Source organism: Ovis aries, chromosome 2 (genome assembly GCF_016772045.2).
Source record: "Ovis aries strain OAR_USU_Benz2616 breed Rambouillet chromosome 2, ARS-UI_Ramb_v3.0, whole genome shotgun sequence".
Lineage (NCBI taxonomy): Eukaryota > Metazoa > Chordata > Mammalia > Artiodactyla > Bovidae > Ovis > Ovis aries.
In genome coordinates this window covers 199692865-199701163 of record NC_056055.1, presented here as the reverse complement: position 1 = coordinate 199701163, position 8299 = coordinate 199692865, and the positions used below count along the sequence as shown (strand labels likewise).

Here is an 8299-nt window from a genome sequence, read left to right as displayed (position 1 = left end):
CTTGTGTGTGTTTTTTGAACATGACTTGTAAAATGCGGAACTTTGATAAAGTACTGGTTTCTGTAGAATAAGTGGCTTAATATCGTTTTCTGTCACCTGGTTTATAGAGAGTAGTTAGTAGAATACAAGCTATATAAAGTGATGGTATCTTTGTCAAAATTCCATTGCTCTGTTGATAAAGACATTAGGAAGAGTAGCTTTGAGGGTGTTAACCTCAAACTAGCACAACCCTTCCATCACCTTAGAAAATATAGCACCTTTGCTGAACTGTCTTTAATATTATTTTGCACTTGCATAGCGCCTTTCATCTCTTGATTTCTCAAAATGCTTATGAATTTGCTTAAGGGAAGTAATTGAAGTCATATCCAACTCGTGACAATTCTGTTTAGAATGTGGGAAAAGTAGCTTAAACTTCTACTTGTAGGGAGTGAGGCTACCTCTAAGTCATGCTAGTTAGAATAAGACAATCTTTTGAGTTCTTTGCCCATGTCATGTCGTAAGCCACTACTCAACAGTATATACCTGTTAAGCACCTACTGTATGTCAGCCATTGTGGTTAGTTGTAGGGATGCAGAGGTACTTCTGACCTGCCTCTTGCCCTTAGGAAATACAGTATAGTGGAAAAGGGGAAACATCTAGTTACAGATTACTTATGTACTAATACTACACAATGGCAGCAGCTGAAATGTCTAGGTTTGCTTAGTTTTGCTTAAGTATCAGGTAACATCAATCAATTTATCAGATAATGATCAATAGGTGTTGAGCATAAGCTCAAATGCCATTCAAATTTAGAAGAACCAAGCATTAATACAGTACTTTTTTTTAATAATAAAGTATATCTTTGTTTTTCCCTAGTTGGCCAAAACTTTTTTAGTTTTAGGTGTTAATCTTCCCATAGCTATTTTAGTTTATCTCCTTATGTTATAGTACTTAACATGAACTCTGATGAGAAACGAGCTGCCGCAGAAGCCTAAACAATATAGTGACTCTTGCCACAGTAAGGAAAACCAATATCCTGAGATTAGGTTAATTTATTGAACTGTTAATACTTAGGGCTCCCTGTTCTGGAGGCTTACTTGAGAAATAGCTTATAATTGGCTGACTTGTACAAAATTGATACTGAGCATTAGCTGATCAGGCAGAATTAGTGACTAGTTTCTTATGTGACATAACTTCATGACAACATGTCAGTGGTACAAAATTTCCAAAGTCATCTATTTTTAGAAGTTACTGTAACGGTATCCCCTGTACAACTTTAAATCTTGCTGTTCTCTTTTATGCTCGAGGTCAGATCACCTTCAGTAATTACTAATTGTGAAAATTGAAGAATACAATGAAATTTCAAAGCCAAGATTTGCTTTTAAACCAGTCTTTGGAAAATTTAGTTACATACTCAGGTTTTTGCATAAGTTCAGTTTGCTTTGGCCTTTGATGTTTATGTGAAACATCTGTGCTTTGTAGTGGCAGTGTGGAGCAAAGACAATTGGAAGTGGTTTTTTACTGATTCGAAAACTTGAGGACAGAGGTGAGACAAATACTGAGGCCTGTGATCGTAAAAGTTGGGACCAAATGAGGCTCACAAATGTTTGAATTATTTTATATGCTTCTGGAATAAGGAAAGCATTTTGTGAGATACTTACATGAAAGACGCTATGTGATGTTTTAACAAAGACTTTTTCTTTCGCACTTTCCTTTGGTGTTTCTTAAAGCCAAACTTAAAAGGAAGAAATTAATGTTCTGAGGGGACAGTGGGTGGGTTTTTCTGTGGGCTTTTGTTGGTTTTCCTGTGGGCCCTCTAATGGAATTGATCTCTCTGGCTGTTCAATTTTTTTCTTATTGTATTTTTAAAGATTGTTGTATGGTGCCCTGTGAGCATCAAGTACCACCAGATGAATAAAACTTATTATATCCAAAGTCTTAGACTAGTTTTTAATCTTAGTTGATTTTGTATTATTACTGCACTACACTGTTGTGGTTGTGCCATTTTAATGGTCTTGAACTCTGGTTTTTTTTCCAATTAAGGGAACTTAATGTTGAAAAACCAAAGAATACTGTTTCTTAATAAAGAACTGAAAAAAAAACAGTTGGAGCCATATAGGTTCAGTTGTTTGGTTCTCTGGTGTTTAGTGCTTCCTAAATCTTGCAAGGTTAGATAAAGCAGAAATTACAGCTAGGTTTTCAGCCTTGGCTTTATTGATGTTTTGGGCCAGACACACCTATTGTGTGGGTCACTTTCCTGGCATTGCAGGATGTATACCAGTCCAGTAGATGGCAGCATCTTTCAGCTAAATTCAGCAGTTAAAATTGTGTTGCATTCACTTTGTTTTTAAATAATGTAATTTCATGAAACAATTTTTTTTTTTTTTTACCAGTATTACTATAGAGAAAGGACTAGATAAAGTAGAGCAGGCTGATTAGCAAAAGAAGTAACCAGTGTGTTTTCAGTGAGTTCTAAGTCAGGGCAGCTATGGAGGGGTTTTCTTGGATAGAAATAGGAGTATCTTTTCCTGTGTCCATAAGGATGACAGCCGTGTGGTGGTCTGTAGGCACGAAAAGTTTGTCCATGGCATATGGACATCAAAATATAGAAATAGTTATACCACTGCTTTAGAAACAAGTAGTCATAAATGAAAATCATATACAAAAGAAATCCAACCCCCCCCCCCCAAATTAAGCCTGCTAGTTAACCGGTGTCTGTAGTGTGTAATGTGTGTAAAGTGTAATACGCAACTGGATGCTCTGTGTAGTTTTGATTACCAAAGCAGAATATAGGATTTACATATATGAGAGGAAAATCACTTGGCTCCAAAATAATCACCTGTGAACAACTTCAGATGCCAGATGTCAAGGTCATTGCTCCTGAAAGTTTAGCCTGGAGGTCAAAAGTGTTAGTATCATTTGCAGTTGTGAGAAATAGACTCGACTTCCCTAGTGGTTCAGTGGTTAAGAATCCACCTTCCAATGCAAGGGACAGGTTCTATCCCTGGTCGGGGAACTAAGATGCCACATGACACCTGGCAACTAAAGCCCACAGGCCACAACTAGAGAAGCCTTTCTGGGCCAATGGCACACCACAAGGCCAGATGTAGCTAAAAATAAATAAATTTTTAAAATACAGTGTAGAAGGAAATGGCAACCCACTCTAATATGCCTGCCTGGGAAACCCCGTGAGCAGAAGAGCCTGGCAGGTTGCTATCCATGGGATCACAAAGTCAAACATGACTTAGGTACTAAAAACAAAATACTACCCTGGATCTACTGAAAGGATCAGCATTTTAATAAGATTCTCTGGTGACTTATATGTGCATTAAATTTTGAGAAATACAGGCTATGGTACCATTGCATTCCCAATGTAGTAATGATATGATGATATAAGAGGCAGAAGTTCCTATTGTAATATAGCCTGGCCAGGTGCAGCCCTTAGCACAAAGGCATTGCTGTGCCGCCATTACCCTGCACCTCCTTACCAGGCAATGGTTACTGCTAGGGACCATTAGTGGTTCAGCCATTGATTGGTGCTGCAGTGGGTCTCCCATAAGCAACCAACTGTCAGTGAGCCACCATTAGTGGGCCCATTCAGTCAACAGTCAGGCCAAGAGGTGGTGGTTGAGAGGAGAGTGAGGTGAGAGGTGGATCCCTGCTTCTCTCCAGGTCCCCCCACCTTACCCAACCAGGAAACAGGCTGGGGGCTGTGTCTTGCAAGGCTCCAGAGCCCCCACCTAGACCAGCTACTGATTGGCCCAGGCCTTGAGGAAGTGGTGAACCTCTCCCCTGTCCCCGCCTCTATGACAATGGCAGTGGCAGTCTGCTTGGGTCACAGTCAGCAGGACCTATCCCCTGCTGTTTGTGTGGCCGGAGGATCCTGAGGGCCTGTTGTGACCTGGGCGCCTGACTTCCTTAGCAATGACAGTTGAGCAGGGTTGGTGGGGTGGCGGGGTACTGGGCCCTGAGGGTGCCACCAACTGAAATCTGCCTCCTCTTAGCCAGGATGTAATTCTCCAAGCTAGGCTTCAAAAGTATGTGAACCAAGAACTTCCAGATGTTCAAGCTGGATTAGAAAAGGCAGAGGAACCAGAGATCAAATTGCCAACATCCGTTGGATCACTGAAAAACCAAAGAGAACTTCAGAAAAACATCTGCTTCACTGACTACACTAAAGCCTTTTGACTGTGTGGATCACAATAAACTGGAAAATTCTTCAAGAGATGAGATTACCAGACCACCTTACCTGCCTCCTGAGAAACCTGTATGCAGGTCAAGATGCAACAGTTAGAACTGGACATGGAACAACCGACTTTTTCCAAAATGGGAAAGGAGTACGTCAAGATTGTATATTGTAACCCTGTTTATTTAACATATGCAGAATGCATAATGCGAAATGCCAGGCTGGATGAAGCCCAAGCTGGAATCAAGATTGACAGAAGACATATCAATAACCTCAGATATGCAGATGACACCACCCTTAAGGCAGAAAGCAAAAAGGAACTAAAGAGCCTCTTGATGAAAGTGAAAGAGAAGAGAGAAAAAGTTGACTTAAAACTCAACATTCAGAAAACTAAGATCATGGCATCTGGTCCCATCACTTCATGGCAAATAGATGGGGAAATGATGGAAATAATGCCAGACTTTATTCTCTTGGGCTCCAAAATCACTGCAGATGGTGACTGCAGCCATGAAATTAAAAGATGCTTGCTCCTTGGAAGAAAAGCTATTGCAAACCTAGACAGCATATTAAAAAGCAGAGACATTACTTTGCCAACAAAGGTCTGTCTAGTTAAAGCTATGGTTTTTCCAGTAGTCATGTATGGATGTGAGAGTTGGACTGTAAAGAAAGCTGAGCCCAGAAGAATTGCTGCTTTTGAACTGTGGTATTGGAGAAGACTCTTGAGAGTCCCTTGGACAGCAAGGTGATCAAACCAGTCTTAAAGGAAATCAGCCCTGAATGTTCACTGGAAGTACTGATGCTGAAACTGAAGTTTCAACACTTTGGCCACCTGATGGGAAGAGCCAACTCATTAGAAAAGACCATGATGCTGGGAAAGATTGAAGGCAGGAGGAGAAGGGGACGACAGAGGACAAGATGGTTGGATGGCATCACCAACTCAATGGACATGAGTTTGAGCAACTCCAGGAGATGGTGAAAGACAGGGAAGCCTGGCTTGCTGCAGTCCATGGGGTCACAAAGAGTCGGATATGACTGAGCAACTGAACAACAGCAAAGCCAGGACCTAGACCTCGGAGGGTGAGAGCTGAGCTTCAGTAACATGAGTATAGGCGTGAAAGCAAGATAGCCACAAGATGGTCAGAACACCCTGGGGTGCTACCTTGCTGAAACTTGGGTGAAATTAAAAAGGAGAGGACAAAAGAAGGAGAAATGTTTGATTTTTTTATGGTAATAGAGTCAACTGCTTTTTCCAATAAGGCTCTGCTATGGACTGAATATGTCCTCCCCAGAGTTAAAACCCTAATCCCTAACGTGATAGTATTAGAAGATGCCCTTTGGGTGGTAAAGAGATCATGAGGGTGGAGCCTTCATCAATGAGATTAGTGTTCTTATAAAAGGAATTATGACACAAATGAACTTATCTACAAAACAGAAACAGACACAAGCATACCCAGCAGACTTGTTGCCAAGTGGGAGGGAGTGTGGGGGAGGCATGGATTGGGAGCTGGGATTAGCAGGTGCAGATTATTACATATAGAATGAGTGAACAAGGCCCTCCTGTATAGCACAGGAAGTATATTCAGTACTGCTACTGCTCTTTAGTTGCTCAGTTGTTTCTGATTCTTTGCAACTCCCCACCAGGCTCCAGGCTCCCCATCCATCGAATTTCTCAGGCAAGAGTACTGGAGTGGGTTGTCATTTCCTCCTCCAGGAGATCTTCCCGACCAAGGGTCGAACCCACGTCTCCTGCTTGGCAGGCGGATTCTTTACCACTGAGCCACCTGGGAAGCCCCACTATTCAGTATCCTGTGATAAACCACAACAGAAAAGAATATGAAATATATATATATATATATATATATATAACTGAATTACTTTGCTGAACAGAAATTAACACAATTATATACCTCAATAAAATAAATTTTAAAAAATAAAAAATAAGAAGGGATATGAACGCTGACCCTCTCTCTGCTCTCTGTCAGCAGGATGCAAAGAGAAAATGGCTATCTTTAAAACAGGAAGCAAGCATGCCCTCACCAGACACTGAATCTTGCTCACATCTTGATCTTGAACTTCCCAGCCTCCAGAATTGTGAGGAACAACCATTTGTTTTTAAGCCACCCAGTCTATGATATTCTGTTAGAGTGACAGAAACTAAGAAAAGCTGGCTAGGTCAATGTAAGGTGTATATCCACATTGTTTCTCCTATTAACTGGTTTACACTGGTTGTAGAAGAACCTTAAGCTGAAGAGATGGCCTATATGAACTGTACTGGGATAAGAGCCAGACATCCTGTTGAGGATCCTCTCCCTACCTTTACCATCTTCTAAGGGAAGAGTAAAACGGAATCAAATATAGCACAAGTTTACCAGTTGGCTCCGGAGTTCACTGGGACTTGGATCTATAAACTGGATATAACATTTAGTGCCTATATGACTTTGGGCAAGTTATTTGACCTCTCTATGCTTCAATTTCCCAAGTTCAGTCTCCTAATTTGTAGAAAGGGGATAATAATTGTACCTGCTTCAATAAGTGGTGATCTTTGTGAAAATTAACTGAGATAATGCCTATAAGGTAAAAGGCCTACGCACAGTGTTTAATAAAAGTAACAGCTTTGATGTTGCTATATTTTTTGACAGGAAATAGATTTATTGGTGAGCATGATTAAGGAGGGGACAGCACCAATACTCTCATGAGTACAGTGCCCGCCGTTTGTCCAGGGGACCATGATTAGGGATGTATTTGACCCCACAGCCACCTGGGATGACCCTCTTTTCTGCCACCATGTTTCCAAATTCATCCACATTAAACTTAGTATATCCCCACTTCTTGGAGATGTGGATATTTTGGAGGCCAGGGAACTTGAGCTTGCCTCTGCAGAGGGCTTCAATCACATGCTCCTTGTTCTGCAGCTTGGTGCCGATGAACATTATGACTTAGCCAATATGGACCCTGGCCACTGTGCCCTAGGGCTTTCCAAAGGCACAGCGCATACCTGTCTGGAGCCTAGACTGGGGACAGCAGGCCAGTCATGAGTGCCCTCTAGAAAGAGTTGTCTCCAAGGTCCCTTAGGGCAACCTATACAGGCAACAGACTGTATGCATTACTGAGGAGGCTGCTGTTTGCCACCATTGCACATTGGGCCCTCAGGGTATTGTTCTTTATTATCACAACAAAGGAAATCTGTTTTGTTATGCTAAAATTGGAGGAGATGGATGTTTGTAGGTGGCTTGAGAAGACTTTTTACAACACTCTTGAGAAAGAATGAGGCCCTTCAGGATTGCCTGGTAGTCCCATGAAACTGTGGGTATTCTCTAGCATTGCTCAGCAGCCCAAGTGGCTGGAGAAAATATTTGATTGGACTGATGTCAGGTGCAGCAGAAGGTGCAAGAGGACTAGGGGTTGGCCTGAGTTCAGCTGAAGACCTGAAAGCATAGGTTTACTATTCAAATCTTCAAATCATTTTAGAAAGAACTGGTGTCACGCAGTGCATAGAAGCACACTTCACTTCTCAAACTTCAAGTCTTTGGAGATAGTGACACAATTCTGCCTTACATGCATAACTGATGAGACATATACTATAACACATTTTATTTTCTTGTGGGCATTTTTATATTTTCATTGTATTGAATAAACTTGAGCAAATGACCTATTTGGCTTTTAAGTCTGTGAAAGCATAATTTTAAGGAGATTTGAGAAATGTATTCTCAAGGGGGTAAAAGAAGTACTTATAACCTAAGTCATGAGGCATTCACTTATTCATTCATTCATTTGACAAATATTTACTAAGTGCCAACTAGTTGAAGTCCAGGTGCTCTAAACAGAATTGAAAATGTCCTTCCCTTCAAGATGGTGGAGAAAATATTGATGTAATGGTAATAGAAGAGAAAATGCCCAAACAAAACTGCTCATCAAGTTCTCCATGAAGTCAGAGGACAGAGCTTTCTTCATGTTGAAGAGGGAAGAGAAAGTGTGATTAAGAGGGAGCTTGAGGAGGAGGGCACACTTGAGCTTAAATTTGAGGATAAGTTAGAATTGCATGTATTATGTTGGAGGGAAGGAAGAAAAACTAACAAAGTAGAGGAGGTTTGGGTTGTGTTGAAGAAAGTGTGGGGCAGTGGGCAGCCCTAGTGA

The 8299-nt window shown here is 41.1% G+C and overlaps 1 pseudogene; it reads right to left on the bottom strand.

Annotated features, from left to right (window-relative positions):
• Positions 1-7215: 7215 nt before the first annotated feature.
• On the bottom strand, positions 7216-7364 carry LOC114113377 (small nucleolar RNA SNORA70; annotated as a pseudogene).
• Positions 7365-8299: the final 935 nt, after the last annotated feature.